Consider the following 17752-nt stretch of genomic DNA (forward strand, 5'->3'; position numbering starts at 1 on the left):
TATTGTGGCTGCAGAAGGTAGAAAGTTGTGATGTTTCCAAGAGAATTAAGGGGCTATGCACTAAGCTCAATGGGTTTGCGTTCTGATGTTCCAAAAAAGCACGTCCGTTAAAAAGTGAGGCCGGGGACGTGACTCACTAAGGCCTTGAGTCCATTTTTTAACGTACCTGCTCAAAATAGCTCAAAACCCCCCTGCTAGCGTTCTTAACCTTCACGTACGCTAGCTGATAGAAAAAAAAGCCGCATGTAACATTTGCATGGAGGTTCTGTATCTCCATGCAAGACTGTTACAGGCGATCGTACACTAAATAAATAAATTTTAATAATAGTGTACATGAGCAGGGGGTCTCCGGAGCTGAACCGCATCGGTTTCATGTCCGGGGGGCCCTACTTCAGGAGATACAGGCCCCGTTATGAGGTGCCGGTATCCCCTGCACTTTCAAGCTTCCGCGTCACATGACCGGGACATTAACATTCTGCAGGGGATACCGGCACCCCATAAAGGGGCCTGTATCTCCTGAAGTAGGGGGTCCCTGAGGCTGAAACCAATGCGGTTCAGCTCTGGTGACCCCCTGCTCATCTACACTACTGTCAAAACACACATACAATAAACAATAGTTCCTTACCGTAGCGGCTATCCACTGTGGAAATGAAGCTGCATTAATGTACATTTTAATAATAGTGTGCGGGAGCAGGGGGTCCCCTGATCAGAACAGCATTGATTTCTGCCTCAGAGACCCCCTGATTCCCGAGTTACAGGCCCCGGTATGGGGCATAGGAGGCCAATGTCGCCGCCATCTTTATAGCGTCCAAGACGCGACGTGGGCTCTATAAAGATGGTGGCGACACTGGCACCGATGCCCCAAACCGGGGCCTCAAACTCGGGAAGCAGGGGGTCCCTGAGGAATAAATCAATGTGGTTCAGCTCAGGGGACCCCCTGCTCCAGCACACTATTAATAAAAATACATTAAAGCAGCTTCATTACCTTAGCGGCTATCCGCTAAGGCAATGAAGGGGTTAAGGCACAATAGCATGTTTATTGCGGACAATTGCCCCCAATAAACATAGCAATATACACACACATCCCACCTGCCCCCTAACACATACAGTACAGTAATGGGCAAAAGAACTATTATCCACATATGGATAATAATGCATTTGGCCATTTTAAATACATATAAATTACAATAAATGCAGTAAATACATATTACACTTACCTTTTACAGGCAGCCACGATGAAGGCAGTCTTCATCCTCATCTTCATCCTGCCCATGTCTCTCCGGTGCTGCAAAACATACTGTACACAAGAATAAAATAGCCCCTAACCCCTTAATCACCTTAGCGGTCATTAACCGCTACAGTCATTAAGGGGTTAACCCACCCTCACCCACTAACCCAGGCGGGAGGCCTACAGTAAATACCCTCCCCCACTCCCCATCCTGTGAGGCCTAATCACCCCCACCCACCCACTAACCCAGGTGGGAGGCCTACCCACATACCCTTGGGGCCAATACCCCCTTCCCCCACCCCCAGTACCCACAAGAAAAACAATACACAGCCCCACAATAAACATCAGTATGTTTATTCTATACATAACCCACCCCCTGTGCCCACCCATAAATACATGATTTATTATTTTACATACAGGGTTAATAGCCCAGGCCCACGGGAGTCCCCGGTGGGCCTGAAGGGTCACCTCATAGACCTACAGTAGCCCAGCACCATGTTTCAAACCGGGTCTGCAGGCCTGTTGGTGGTCCCCGCCAGGCGCCATGGTCCACCAGGTGGTCTCCGTGGGTCACCGTGGGCCACAATGGGGTCTCCACGGTAGGCCAGCAGATGTCTGGGGGGCCCCAGGTCAGACCCACAGGTATCTGAGAGGCCTCGGGTGGTTCCCACAGGGGTCTGGGGAACCATGGTGGTCCCTACGGGTCCACGGTGCCCCCACAGATATTGGGCCACCGGTTCTTCCCTGCAGGTGTCCCCTGTGGACCCGGCAGCCTGCTACCCGTGGAAATCCCGAGGAGACCTCAGGTGGTCTCCAGAGGTCTCCCGCAGACCAAAAGGAACCAACCCTGTATGTAAAAAAAATAAACTGGACCTATACATGAAATACATCAATCCCCCTCACCCCCAACACATACAGTACAATAATGTGCAAAATAACTATTATCCAGATAGGGATAATAGATTATTTGGCCATTATGAAAAACATAAAACATGAATTCTTAATCTTAAAATCACCACATTGCATGTTACTATAAATCCAGCAGCACTTGTAAAAATAAACCAACAAACTAGCAGCTACACAAATGTATTTGAAATGTCACACAATTGCATTGAGTGTGTACATGATGCAATTAATCTGTGCATCATGTAACACTATGCAAAATATATGAAACAATAAAATACACTATGAACAATGTCCCCCTAACCACCAATGCCATCATGAAAATTAAATAGAAACTAAGCAACATAAATACATTTACCATCAATCAATTAATCCATTTCCTAAACCAATTACAATACAATACAAATCAATTATACAATTCCCTATTCAATTCCTAAAGCCAAACCATTGCCAAAACAATTCTAATTGAAAGTAATCACCATCATTCTAATCTAACTACCAGAAATAAGCCATTAAAAATAACCTGTAACTAAATACAAATTACATTATTCACACCAATGTATAAATACAGCTGCTAAATACATTAGACATACATGAAAAGAACATAAACATTAGCAAAACAATCAATTATTATCCATGTATGTATATCCATATAGATATATGTAGCCATGTATAAAAATGGTATACAGCTCTTTCTCATGCTGGCAGTAAACCTGGTAAGTATGCAGGGTTGCCAGCAACAATCATGGAGGTTTGCCCTTACACCCTGGTGAGGTGTCATATGTAACAAGGGAAGTGACAACATGCTCTGTGTCCACTGTTAGTGACACAAGAGGTGTGTCTGTTTCTGAGTCTATATAAGACACTGCACTGCCAAAAGTAAGTGTTGATCAAGTGTTGATCAAGGGTTCAAGTTCAAGGAGTGTCTGCAGCAGTTCAAGGCTGTCAGATTCAAGTGCTAGCTGACTACACACTGTGTTCAGGGACCTGACACATATGGTGATCTCCCTTAGAGGAGAGGTGAGCCAACTATATTAAGAGAGGAGGAACCTTTGGAGAGGAATGAACTCCAACAGGATGAGCAGCTAGCACGACCGCTATGAGGGGCAGTTTGCCTGAAGAGATGCAAATAAAGATGCCCTTGTTCACTACAACCCTTCTGTGTGAGTGTGGAGTCATTCTACAGAAGGAGGTACCACAGAGGAGGTCCCCATCAGATACATCCCCCTGCGGTCGCAGAGATCCTGATGGGGTGGAGGCGCTGCATCGTATGTGAGTAAGACTCAGAGACACTACCTCAGACACCTGTCATGCTGATATCCCCATACCAACCAAGCGGGAGACTCAGGAGTTCTGTAAGCCAGCAGGTGCACCACACATACACATCCATGTAATTGGGGGATTTTGTACATATGGGTCAGGAGTTGTAGGGCCCAGGGAAAACACTGTTACAGTTGGAGGCGCTGCTGAGAGATATCTGTATCAGCAGGACAGGCTTTTGCTGGGCACACTAGGAAACAGGGAGAGTGTATGCTGCCAGTCAGTGCTGTGTATGGGGACGGAGCCTAGGGGTAGTCAGGAGTGTGATGGAATTGGCAGCTCGCAAAGCGCAACCTAGGATCCTGAGCAGAGTACAGTGGGTCTGGAGCCAGGGCTATAGCTGTCCTAGTCACCTTGAGGCGGCTGGTGGTAGGATGCCTGAAGGAATAGCTTGGATAACTCGGGTCAGGAATTCTGGAGAGGGCCTGTGCTAGGTTGGCCAACAGTAGGTAGATGCCCTAGTACTGCATGGGAGAATCCAGAGTACTCTAGCCAGGAGCCAGGACACTTACCGCATAGCACAGACTGGAGGAAGGTGTAAACCGCATACACTGAGAGAGTGAGCCTAGCCTGAGGTAGTGCAACATGAGTCAGACGTACTTTAGATACACGTAGGGGGTGCATCGTGGCATTCTTTATTGCATCGAAATGGCAGCTGCCCCACAGAGAGGAGCACCATGTGTGAAACTAGAAATTACAGTGTGAAGATGGCGACCACAAGTAGAGTAGCTCCGCGCGGTGCAGAGAGTCCAAGATGGCGGATCGCGGCTGATGGAGGGAGCGCACGTGGTGTGTACGCCACAGAAGAGAGAGCTGCAGAAGGGGGAACTTTTGCAAGTCTATTGTGGAGTGGTGCCAAGGCTGTGGCCGCATTGTTTTTGTCCTGCCTAGGATCCCGGGGTGCTACTCTGGAGGACAGTGTTGAGGACGTTGTGCTTATGTGTGGTGTGGACGGAAAATCTGATTGCCAGACGGTGATCCCAAAACACAAATCTACCTCAATTGCTATTGTGCATGGCCGTGCAAACCAAGATGGCGGTTCCCGCTTCCCTGGGAGACCGCGTGGGCCGAGTGCAGAGAATTCTGCAAATGCTGAAGTTGCAGAGAGTTGGCCGGAATTGGCGCCAAAAAGAGAACCCCACCCTGCTGGGGGATATGGCGCATAAGCTGTGGCCGCGCCCTCCTGGACTGTGACAGGCTCAGAGCTAGTGCTGGGTCACCCAATTAATCTGTGGGACCCTCCCCTAATATCTAACAGGGGGAGTGGTCTCTACCTTTGCCAAATGAGAGCGGAGCTAGCTGAGGGAGGAGTTAAAGAAACGACCCCTGCTCTTCAGTTGCGAGGAGCTGGTGAAAGAGAGAGACCGCAGTGCAAAGTGTCTCCCTGTAACCAGCACATAGAGAAAAAGATGGACATCTCAGCACACCCCTACTCGTTGCCAGGAGGCTTCCTGGTGATCAAAGCGGGTGACACCGAGACGATACGCTGCCTGTGCGTGCAGTGCCGATTGCCGGGTGGAGTAGCCAGTACAACGGCCAGGTGCCCCCAATGTGGCATCCACTATCTATGCACCGTGCAGCCCTTTGTGCCGGGAAACACTGTGGAGGCGGGAGCGGAAACAGCCAAGCTGACGGCTGCAGCTGCACCCCAAGTCAAGGAAGAGCCAGCGGATCCCGGAGAACGGGGATTGCTGTTAATGATTGCAACGGAGCCTAGAGAGACCGGGGCCTGCAACCGCGGTGAGAACCTGGAACCTCACCATCGGTCCCCTGCGGGAGTGCCACTACCTGAGTCGGAGTCTGCATCTTCGGACGAAGAACAAGCCAGCCTGACATCGGTGGTGATGCGCCTATCGGCGGACCACAACAGAGGCGCTGTAAAGGAATCAGGCCTTACCTGCAAAGCAGCAGAGCTGAGTCTGGAGGTGCAGAGATCACCTGTGTGGAGACAACCGGAGCGGAGGAGTCCCACGGCCGTGGTGACTTCCAACGTGGAAGGCGGAGATGACACCATCCCGAGCCGAAGGAGTGGTGAGACACACCCTTACCCTCCACAGGCCCCGATGGTGACGGCGAAGGAAGGCCCAGCCAAGGCCCAAGTGGAACGGAGAGCAGAACCTTCACTTCCGGCGGCGGATGTCGTTGTGGAAGAAGAGGTTCCGGTGGGGAGCCCAACCCAAGATGGCGACGTCTCATCCCCAGAAACTGATGACATCACTTCCGGCGGACACTGCGGAACCGGATGGAAGATGGCCGTAACCTTGCGACCACCGTGCTGCACAAGGTCGCCTGGATCCGGGAAGGGAAAAAGCTGGCAGGCCCTGCGGAAGCCTGGGAACCAGGAGATGGGTGAGCCGGAATCCCAGCCCAATCGTACCGGTCAAGGTAGCAAGAAGCTGCGGGTCGTTGTGCCGCATCGGCCTATGGCCTTTCCCTATGCCCAACCCCCGGCCTTAGTTAAAACCCCTGCCCCTGTCACCTCTTCATCTGGGTCCCAGTCGAGCCAAGGGTTATCTGTGGAGTCACGGGCTACATCCGATGACCGGATTGGGGTAAATCTGGACTGGGGCGATTGTTTTACTTCCGATGAGGGATCGGGGAGGGAAATGTCTATGCGCAAAGTATCTTCATGTACAAGCGATAGTAACTGTACTGTGAATGTAAAATGTAGGCCTAGGCGCTCAGGGTCAAAATCCAGGTCTACAGGGACATCCGTAATCTCTTCAGGGGGAGAACCGGAATAAAGTGAGGACACGGTAGCGGTAGCAGAGAGAGTCAAAGAGAGAGAAACCAGGTGGTGGGCGCCCATGTTTAAGGGATATGAGGCCTGGATGGACCGTACACGGTTCATATTAAGGAGGGATGGAATAGTGGACTACTGGTGGGAAGTAGGAGAGTTCTCTGAAGAGGAGCACTTAGAAGAGCTCCGAATCAGGTGGCATGATATCCAAACAGGGGTAGTCACTCCCCGAGGGTCGTCTATATTTCGAGATCTAGTCGATCCTGATGAGCCATTATCATGGGTACTGCCAGGCAGGGCAGGCAACAAAAAGCTAATTCGCACCAGCAGGGCTGAAAAAGCTATTGTCACCAAATAAAAGAAATTCCATGGCCTAGAGTACCCTTACGTGCCAGAAGCCTTAATGCAGGAGATTGAGGACAATAGGGAGACGTGGTTGAGGGAGACTGTGGAGCAATACATAATAGAAAGAGCCCGTGATATAGTCACGAGTGCCTTCAAAAGGGTACATTTATGGTGCACATCACACTAACAATTTTTATTATTTTGTGTAATATATACAGTGAAAAATCAAGGTGAACCTAAATCTAAAGTGATAATAAAATATTAATAAAATAAACACGCGGTGCTAACAGCTGTTGACCACTTGTATGTACCTCTGGTAATTGTGACTTTACAACCGTGTGAGAAGTGCTAAGTATCAAATTACACCACTAATATTGTCCTCCTGCTATATACAATATAGTTGCTTGCACCACTCACAAATACTAGTTGTTGTCACTCATACAATAACGTTGTAAAGCCAGTACTGAGCATGTACCAATGGAAAAAGTGATTAACGCAATCAAATAATCATAACCAAAGGCGGCAATCCACAGATTGTGGGGTCATACACAGAGTAGCCAGCATGCAGTATGAATTGAAATGGGAGGATGCACTTGAACGCTGTGGGAGTCCCTCAGCTGTTAGGCTATCATATGAACGCTGTTTGCTAACAAACAGCACAGCTCTAACATCGCTGTCAACTTGTACTGGGGTCCCTATAACTAATGATATAGCGTGTGCATAATAAACAACCAGTTGTCATCCTCCTTGCCCATGCAGAGAATAAATCCAATACCATGTACTAAGCCTATGCTGTTGGTGCGCATATATTGAACTTTCACACACCACATACACTCGACCGGCTGTCACTGTATAATGAAGTTAAGCACAATCAAATAATCATACTAGAAGGCTATTGGCCACGGAGTGTAGAATCATACAACAAATAACCAGCATACAGCATGAATTGATATAGGAGGATGCGTACAATGCCGTGGGAGTCCCTCAGCTGTTAGGCTAACATATAAACGCTGTTTGCTAACAAACAACACAGCTCCAACATCGCTGTCAACTTGTACTTGGGGTCCCTATCACTAGTGATGTAACATTTGTATGATGAGTATCCAATTGGCATCCTCCTCGCCCATATGAGCCAAAATCAGTATGTTATACTTAGCTTAGTAATCGAGACTTCTTAGCCGCATACAGACATCTCTGCTCAGACCTGCAATCGCTCGACCGGCTGTGGCATAATCAGCTGCACCGCGTGTTAGTGACGTCACTGGGCGTGGGCTCAGTGACGTGGTGACAGCGATGTTGGAGCTGTGTTGTTTGTTAGCAAACAGCGTTTATATGTTAGCCTAACAGCTGAGGGACTCCCACGGCATTGTACGCATCCTCCTATATCAATTCATGCTGTATGCTGGTTATTTGTTGTATGATTCTACACTCCATGGCCAATAGCCTTCTAGTATAATTATTTGATTGTGCTTAACTTCATTATACAGTGACAGCCGGTCGAGTGTATGTGGTGTGGGAAAGTTCAATATATGCGCACCAAGAGCATCGGCTAATAGGCTTACACTGGCGACACACTTTATTGAAGTCCCACTTTATTGGAGCCCTGGTGTCCCGCGATGTGGGGGACGGCGGCAGGGGGTTCCAGGGGACCCGGCGGACCCGGAGAGGAGAGGGGGAAGCCGCGATCGGCGGGCCTCTCCTCCACTGCTTCGGCGCGCGCCCGGCACCCTCCGGCGCGCGCCAGGTAACTGCTGCGGCCGAGAACGGGCAAATGCTCGAATAAACTCGGCCGCAGCAGTAGTAGTACATGGTATTGGATTTATTCTCTGCATGGGCAAGGAGGATGACAACTGGTTGTTTATTATGCACACGCTATATCATTAGTTATAGGAACCCCCAGTACAAGTTGACAGCGATGTTGGAGCTGTGCTGTTTGTTAGCAAACAGCGTTCATATGATAGCCTAACAGCTGAGGGACTCCCACAGCGTTCAAGTGCATCCTCCCATTTCAATTCATACTGCATGCTGGTTACTCTGTGTATGACCCCACAATCTGTGGATTGCCGCCTTTGGTTATGATTATTTGATTGCGTTAATCCCTTTTTCCATTGGTACATGCTCAGTACTGGCTTTACAACGTTATTGTATGAGTGACAACAACTAGTATTTGTGAGTGATGCAAGCAACTATATTGTATATAGCAGGAGGACAATATTAGTGGTGTAATTTGATACTTAGCACTTCTCACACTGTTGTAAAGTCACAATTACCAGAGGTACATACAAGTGGTCAACAGCTGTTAGCACCGCGTGTTTATTTTATTAATATTTTATTATCACTTTAGATTTAGGTTCACCTTGATTTTTCACTGTATATATTACACAAAATAATAAAAATTGTTAGTGTGATGTGCCCCAAAAATGTACCCTTTTGAAGGCACTCGTGACTATATCACGGGCTCTTTCTATTAGTCCTAAATGAGATTTTGTACATTGGTTGCACTCATTTGTGTCAATATTCAGACACTTGTCAAAGCATTAAAAATTATAAAAAGTGAGCGGTGTGCTACGTTGTGCGTTTTATGTGGAGGAATACATAATGAACAAGTCAGGTGGGTATGCTGGGTTTAAAACGGGAGAGCGAATCTCACACCTTATGAGAGTGCGGAGTGTTGGGCGCAACTTTTTCATGAACCGAATGGAGTACAGGCCAGAAAATGGGCCACCTAGAGCATACAGCGTGACTGTAAAGGATGTCAATGGTAGGGAAGTGCAGAAGCCAGACCCTAGGCACTATTATTAGTGTGGTTTTAATGTGGATTCTCCGTAGGAGCAGTGCAGTCTGCAGGTTAGCCTGCACTGTGTACAATTATGTTTACTGTATGAAGAAATGATCTAGTGTGAAATAATGTATTTTTATAATATGTTGTTCTGTTATGTGTTGCAGTGCTACCTGGAGGAAGGTTCCACAAATTTAGATCCCAGCCGGGGCGTTGGGTTTCACCAGGGGGAGAATGTAGCCATGTATAAAAATGGTATACAGCTCTTTCTCATGCTGGCAGTAAACCTGGTAAGTATGCAGGGTTGCCAGCAACAATCATGGAGGTTTGCCCTCACACCCTGGTGAGGTGTCATATGTAACAAGGGAAGTGACAACATGCTCTGTGTTCACTGTTAGTGACACAAGAGGTGTGTCTGTTTCTGAGTCTATATAAGACACTGCACTGCCAAAAGTTAGTGTTGATCAAGTGTTGATCAAGGGTTCAAGTTCAAGGAGTGTCTGCAGCAGTTCAAGGCTGTCAGATTCAAGTGCTAGCTGACTACACACTGTGTTCAGGGACCTGACACAGATGGTGATCTCCCTTAGGGGAGAGGTGAGACAACTCTATTAAGAGAGGAGGAACCTTCTGAGAGGAATGTACTCCAACAGGATGAGTGTCTAGCATGACCGCTATGAGGGGAAGTTTGCCTGGAGAGATGCAAATAAAGATGCCCTTGTTCACTACAACCCTTCTGTGTGACTGTGGAGTCATTCTACAGAAGGAGGTACCACAGAGGAGGTCCCCATCAGATACATCCCCCTGCGGCCGCAGAGATCCTGATGAGGTGGAGGCGCTGCATCGTATGTGAGTAAGACTTAGAGACATTACGTCAGACGCCTGTCATGCTGATATCCCCATACCAACCAAGCGGGAGACTCAGGAGTCCTGTAAGCCAGCAGGTGCACCACACATACACATCCATGTAATTGGGGGATTTTCTACATATGGGTCAGGAGTTGTAGGGCCCAGGGAAAACACTGTTTCATATACATAACATACAGGGGCAATAATAGAGCATAAAAAACAATGCATTTACATCCAAAAATCACATATACTGCTGCGACACACTTTATTCGAGCAAATACCCAGTATGTACCTGGCAGATACCTGGAAGGCGCCGCTCCTCACCTCTGACAAGCCCCGTTGCGTTTGCCTTCCCAGCCATGGTTCATGCCTGGCTGACGGGCGGCTGATCTGTTAAATGATAATGATTAGGATTTAATAGACTGCAATGCTTCGCGTGTCTACCAGATGTCATAAATTCATGAATTGTAATGCAGTATATATATATATATACTGTGCAGTATTGCAGCCAGCGGGAATAAAATGCTTCAATCCCTGCCTGGAAAATAACGCAATGCACTCGGGCAGAAAACAGTCACAAACCTCAATACACCCGAGTATACCCGAATTCGTGGGACTAGCCGAGCTCGAATAAAGTGTATCGCCAGTGTAATACACCCATTTAGTGTCCATGAATGTATGTATATCCATCCATAGGGACATAGATACAGTCAGGGCATTACATGGGAATTGTAACAGGGGATTTATCCCTGTTCAGGAAATGTGCCTCTAATCCAGCAGCGTTGTGGTTAAAACTGCTGGTAGTCAATTAACCAACACCACCTGGCTGATTAGGTTTGTTAGAAAAGCCTGCCTTTGAGACAGGAAGTGAGATTTTTCCCGAGTGTCACAAGTTGTGGGACTGACCATATGAACAGATGTTTTGAGCCTGCACGCTACCAGCAAGACACAGGGGAAAGTACCTCTAAACCTGAATGCTGATATAGCCTGAGGAAAAGGCAGCAACCCAGGAACAGAAAAGACTTCCCCTCCAACTACAAGAAACAGATAAGACTTTCCTTTATAAGACTTTTTGTATATCTGCACATATCAAGATATATGTTTGGGGCTGAGAGACATGATAATCTAAAGGGAGTTGTGGACTGCATAGGTTTCACTAGAAATACTCCCAAGTGGAACAGAAGCTTTGTTTGACCCCTTATTTGCATATGTTTGGATGATTTTCTTGTGTTAAAGAAACAGGCGCAATAAAAGCCTTATTTAATTTCACCTTAAAAAAAGTCTCCATTGCATACCTCTGCACATGTCCTCTTACATATGGTCATCAGAAGTGGGATGAGAGGTGGCCCTTGAAGTTAAAAGGGGCCACAGAGATTGCCTGTGAATTTTTTTTTGTGCTTTTTGCCTACAAATAGCCTGAGCAACATAAACAAAGAGCTCATGCAGCAGAGACCAGAATTAAAGGGATACAAATCCAGGCAGGAAATCTACACTGCACTGAAGAAAACCACAGATGGACTCTTTTCCCCAATCCCAAGAGGAGAGAGAGCGAGACTGCTGATGCAGGTAAACCTTACTTGCCTATCACAATAAAGTGTAATAGTGTCATTGAAATAGGGGTTCAAGAAGTAAGTTAGCCCTTAAATGGGATAGGCATTTGTTGCTTTCAAATGTTTTGCTGAAGCAGTGAATACAAATGGTGACCCACAAGCGGTACTGATTCTGCATGTAAAGGCTGCCACACCGCATAGGACTACCAGCTGTGAATGGAGTATATGCAGAAAAGTGGGAAAATTGATGCAAGACTGTGCTGAAGCAGGGGAATTTTCAGTAAACAAGTGCTGAGAGTAAAATTGCCCTACCAGGGAAAAAGGAATTGCTGAGCTGTGTAAAAGGTATCCCAAAGCCAATTGCTGAGTGTTGAGTCACCCTGCCGGGAGTGAAAGAAATATTCCACTGCAAAGAATATATTTTTTTCTGCAAGTAAAGTCTGTCTATGAATCTTGGGAGTAAAACAGGCACCCAAAGTGTGAAGAGTGAATGCCATAATACCCAAAGTTGAGACTGAAAATTACTGAACTCAAGCAGAAAACCACATTATTTGGCTGAAGCAGAGGGATTTCACCTAGCAAGTAAATGGTGTAAAGCAAACAGAAGTTTTTACCTAGCAACTACACATCCAGTAAACCTAATGAGAGAGAATGTGTGCACAGTACTGCTGATATTGTAAAACTTACCCAAGGAAAGAAAAAGAAAAAAGTCTACAGAGATGCCTGTGAGAGCAACGACCTCTACTAGCAAAATATGCCCACCTGTAGGACTACCACAATTGGGGGTTCTAGCAAATATAGTGGCAACAGCTGCAATAGCGCCTCCTGAGGTCAGGAAGAAAATTACACCTGATAGCCCCAAAATGGAGGACAATATGCAGCGTTCCTGTAATAAACCCTACCCCACGGAAGAGTGGCCTTTCCAGTCCAATAAAGAGGAAGACATCTCTTATGGGGAACCCGAACCGAGTCATACCCACAAAACACCCCAAGAATGGTGGGGGTGCCTGAACTCAGCACGAACCGAAAAAAACGCTCTCTATGATGACGAATATGATCGACAGGAGAAAGAGCGGGAGCAGCAGATCACCAAATATTTCTGTCAGCTAAAGCAACTGCAAGAAAAGCCTGGCGTATATAATGAAGCTGCTGAAGTAGCAAATAAAGAAGGAGACCCCAGTATTCCTGATGGGACGGAGTCATCCAAAACAAAAAGGCGGAAAAAGAAAAGCGGTTCTTCACTAACCGTGGAAGGAACAGACACGTCCGCAGATCCTGTGGAAAAAAAGGGGGACCGAGATACCCTGCAGCCTAGAGAAAATGGAGAGTCGTCCCGCGGATAACCGAATATCCAGAGGGCCCAAGGCAGAAGTCGTGTACCCCAAAGAAGTGTCTGTTCGGTGCCAACAGTGAGGAACCCTCAACCAACGATCCCAGGGAAGCGGAGCCGAACCTGTTACTGTCGGTCCCTTGACCAACCCTGAAGATGCCCTGAAAAATGCCAGGCATGACTGTGATATGCTCCGTGAACAATTGAAACAAAAGAAAGATGGTTACACAGAGCTACAGAAAAATAATGTGAAGCTACAGAAAGATGTGCTCACAATTTACTCTTTGGCCAGGACAGAATTGGACGATTTCAATACTGAGCTAGATGCTGCAAACACTACAAAAGCCACCATGGTGGAAAAGCAGAGCCAATCCGATAAAATGATGGCTAAGCTGAAGCGGAAGTATGAGGAGGCACTGAAGGAGATTACAGTCTTTCAGCAAGAGGTTCACGGTCTTCGCCTAGAATGGAATGCCTCACAACAAGAGGTCAACAGTCCTGACAGAGGTGGACATATCCCAGAAGGTTCATACACTCCGCACAGCACTGGATGCCTCACACCACGAGATCAGCACCTGCCGCACAAAACTGGAAGTCTCTAAAAAGAAACTTCACAGTCTCACTGAGGAGCTGGACATCTCTCAAAAAACTAACCTCAGTCTTAATATGAATCTCAAAATCTCTCTGAAGGAGCTTCAGACCCTCAACCTAGATATGGAAGTCTCCCACCAGGAGACTGTCATTCTCAAAGCAGATGTGCGTAAATGGAAGGAGGGATACATGGAGGCCCTGAAAATTACAGAGAATGCAAAAAGAGAAAACTTAAAACTGAAAGAAGAAAATTCTAATTTGACAGGCCTCGTCAAGGAAAAGAATGGAAAGCTGCACGAGCTTAAAGAAATAAATAAACTTTTGGAAGATGAGAAGTTTGAAGCAGAGCATCGACTGCAGAACCAACTGCAAGGTCTGCGTTCGTACTTCCAGAAGGCCGAGGAGAAGCAGCAAACTCTGCAGGAAGACAATCTGCAGGCTGCTAAAGAAGTATAAGTGCTGCAGGAACGTCTGATTACTCAGTATGTCCCCGCAAAGCAGCATGAGAAACTGAAACTACCCTGAGCATCACCAAAGCATCGCTAGAGGCCAAGTTAGAGCCCAGGTGACTCGGCACAAGAGGGAGCACAAGAAGGTCCAGAAACTGAGACAAGTAACTGTGGCCCGAGCAAAGAAATTCACAGTGCTTCAAAATACAATGAAAATGTGGAAGCAAGCTCAGAGAAAGCAAAGTGTGCAGATAAATTCCCTGAGTAGAGACTTGCAAGACGCACTCAAAAAACAGGGATCTCTCGCGGATGAGATTACAGTTCTACAAGGACAAGTATTGACCCTGACCAAGCGTCAGTATCCCACAGCCACAAAAACCCATGAAGACAAGGGTACAGTGAGGGCTGGGAATACCGCTCGTCTGAAAAACAAGGTTGCAAAATTTGAACCACCTAAACAAGCACTAGCAAAACCTTCAGCCACCCAACAGGCATCAAAAAAAAGGTACACGTGCTGAATCAAAACCAGAAGAATCCTTAGCTGATGAAGCAGAAAAGATGGGACGTTCTCTGGAAGTGGATGTGGAATTGCAACTCAATCCCAAAGAAGCTGAACTAGCAACTCCATTGAGTGGAAAAAGTACAGAGAGACAGCTTCAAGAGTGGAAAACTCAGGGCTGTTTTTAAATACTCTGCAACTGCTGCCACACAGTCTGCCTACAATAAGAGGAGCACCCGACGCAAGGGAAATCTCATGACCGCGCATGCAGTAAAAAGACACGCCCTTCTTCTCTTCTTAGGAGGGGAGGTGTTCCCTCCTCGGCGTCTGGCTTCAAAATGAGGCAACATAGGCTTTTATAGGCCTATGACGTCACATTTTGGTCAAATGTTTCCCATGTCCCTGATTGGGCCGTGAAAAACATGTGATTTGGAAAAAATAAATAAAAAATTATTACGTCATTTAAAGGCAATGACACCAGCCAATCAGAATGGCTGAGCTTCAATTGCCTTTAAGATGACGTAATCAAAACAAAGATGGCCGGCGACACATGGTACGCTAGCCAATCAGAGCGTGGGAACTCCATCCCAACTCTGATTGGCTCAAGTAGACCATGTGACAGAGGCTTTGCTTCAGCTAATCAGAGTTGGGATTTCGTTCCCACGCTCTGATTGGCTAGCGTACCATGTGTCGCTGGCCATCTTTGTTTTGATGATGTCATCTTAAAGGCAATTGAAACTCAGCCATTCTGATTGGCTGGTGTCATTGCCTTTAAATGACGTCATCATTTTTTAATTTTTTTTTCCAAATCACATGTTTTTCACGGCCCAATTAGGGCCATGGGAAACATTTGACCAACATGTGATGTCATAGGCCTATAAAAGCCTATGTCGCCTCATTTTGAAGCCAGACACCGAGGAGGGAACACCTCCCCTCCTAAGAAGAGAAAAAGGGCGTGGCGGAAGAAGATGGAAGAAGACGGAGAAGACCCCAAAAGAAGAAAAGAAGACCCCAAGACTGACGTAAAGGATTGCAAATAGAAGAAAGAAGACACCGTTGTGGATTGTAAGGGTTTATTATTTTATGGTTACCTTTGAATTGGTTCCAGTGCTTCCGGGTTGCCTGGATTTTGGTGAGTGGGCATCTAATGGTAAGTAAACAATGGTTTGGCATTAGGAATTGAATAGGGAATTGTATAATTGATTTGTATTGTATTGTAATTGGTTTAGGAAATGGATTAATTGATTGATGGTAAATGCATTTATGTTGCTTAGTTTCTATTTGATATTCATGATGGCATTCGTGGGTAAGGGGACATTGTTCATAGTGTATTTTATTGTTACATATATTTTGCATAGTGTTACATGATGAACAGATTAATTGCATCATGTACACACTCAATGCAATTGTGTGACATTTCATACACATTTGTGTAGCTGCTGGTTTGTTGGTTTATTTTTACAAGTGCTGCTGGATTTATTGTAACATGCAATGTGGTGATTTTAAGATTAAGAATTCATGTTTTGATTTATGCATGTTTTATGTGTTCCATAATGGCCAAATAATCTATTATCCATATCTGGATAATAGTTATTTTGCACATTATTGTACTGTATGTGTTGTGGGGGTGGGGATTGATGTATTTCATGTATAGGTCCGGTTTATTTTTTTTACATACAGGGTTGGTTCCTTTTGGTCTGCGGGAGGCCTCTGGAGACCACCTGAGGTCTCCTCGGGATTTCCAAGGGAAGTAGGCTGCCGGGCCCACGGGGGGACACCTGCGGGGAAGAACCGGTGGCCCCACATCTGTGGGGGCACCGCGGACCCCTAGGGACCACCCGTGGGTCCCCAGAACCCTGTAGGAACCATCCGAGGCCCCTCAGACACCTGTGGGTCTGACCCAGGACCCCCCAGACAGCCACGGGCCTACCCGTGGGGACCCCATTGTGGCCCAAGGTGACCCGCCGAGACCACATGTTGGACCATGGCGCCTGGCGGGGACCACCAACAGGCCTCCAGACCCAGTTTGAAACATGGTGCTGGGCTACTGTAGGTCTGTGAGGTGACCCGTCAGGCCCACCGGGGACTCCCGTGGGCCTGGGGTATTAACCCTGTATGTAAAAAAATAAATTATGTATTTATGGGGGGGCACAGGGGGTGGGTTATGTATAGAATAAATATAATGATGTTTATTGTGGGGCTGTGTATTGTTTTTCTTGTGGGTACTGGGGGTGGGGGTGGGGGTATTGGCCCCAATGGTATGTGGGTAGGCCTCCCGTCTGGGTTAGTGGGTTAGTGGGTGAGGGTGGTTAGGCCTCACGGGATAGGTAGTGGGGGAGGGTATGTAGGCCTCCCGCCTGGGTTAGTGGGTGAGGGTGGGTTAACCCCTTAATGACTGTAGCGGTTAATGACCGCTAAGGTGATTAGGGGTTAGGGGCTATTTGTATTCTTGTGTACAGTATGTTTTGCAGCACCGGAGGGACATGGGCAGGATGAAGATGAGGATGAAGACGGCCTTCATCGTGGGTGCCTTTAAAAGGTAAGTGTAATATGTATTTACTGTATTTATTGAAAGTTATATGTATTTAAAATGGGCAAATGCATTATTATCCATATGTGGATAATAGGAATTTTGCCCATTACTTTATTGTATATGTTAGGGGGGTGTATTTAGTTATAAATATTGTTTATTATTTTTGGAGGCGCAACATTGGTACTGCAGGCCCGCGGGGACCCCGGGACTCCCGCGGGGACCCCCACGGGGACCCTCGCTTGGTGAGCCGGAGACCCCCAGACCCCTCGCAGGGTCAGCTGTGGACACCCACGTGACCCCAAGCCTCCCTTGGGGACCCCCGCGGGGTCAGCCGGGGACACCCGCTGGCCTGTTGTATGGGTTTTGCGCATACAAAAATGTAAAGCAATAAATTTTTCAAAGTCCAGCTTTGTTTGCGGCTAGCTGGAGCTGACGTGTTCTGTTGAATGCAACTTTCGCGTACGCTAAGGTTGCGTTGTTTAGTGCATCCCGCTTAAGGGCAGAATTTAAAGCAAACAGGGTAACAAACGAGCAAAGTTGGACTTAGAAAAATTTCCGGATAAAAGTCAGTTTTAGAGCGCAAAGTGCCTGTTTGCGTGGCTTAGTGCATCGTGTTCAGCGCAATATCACGTACTAAGA

Source organism: Ascaphus truei, chromosome 2 (genome assembly GCF_040206685.1).
Source record: "Ascaphus truei isolate aAscTru1 chromosome 2, aAscTru1.hap1, whole genome shotgun sequence".
Classification (NCBI taxonomy): domain Eukaryota; kingdom Metazoa; phylum Chordata; class Amphibia; order Anura; family Ascaphidae; genus Ascaphus; species Ascaphus truei.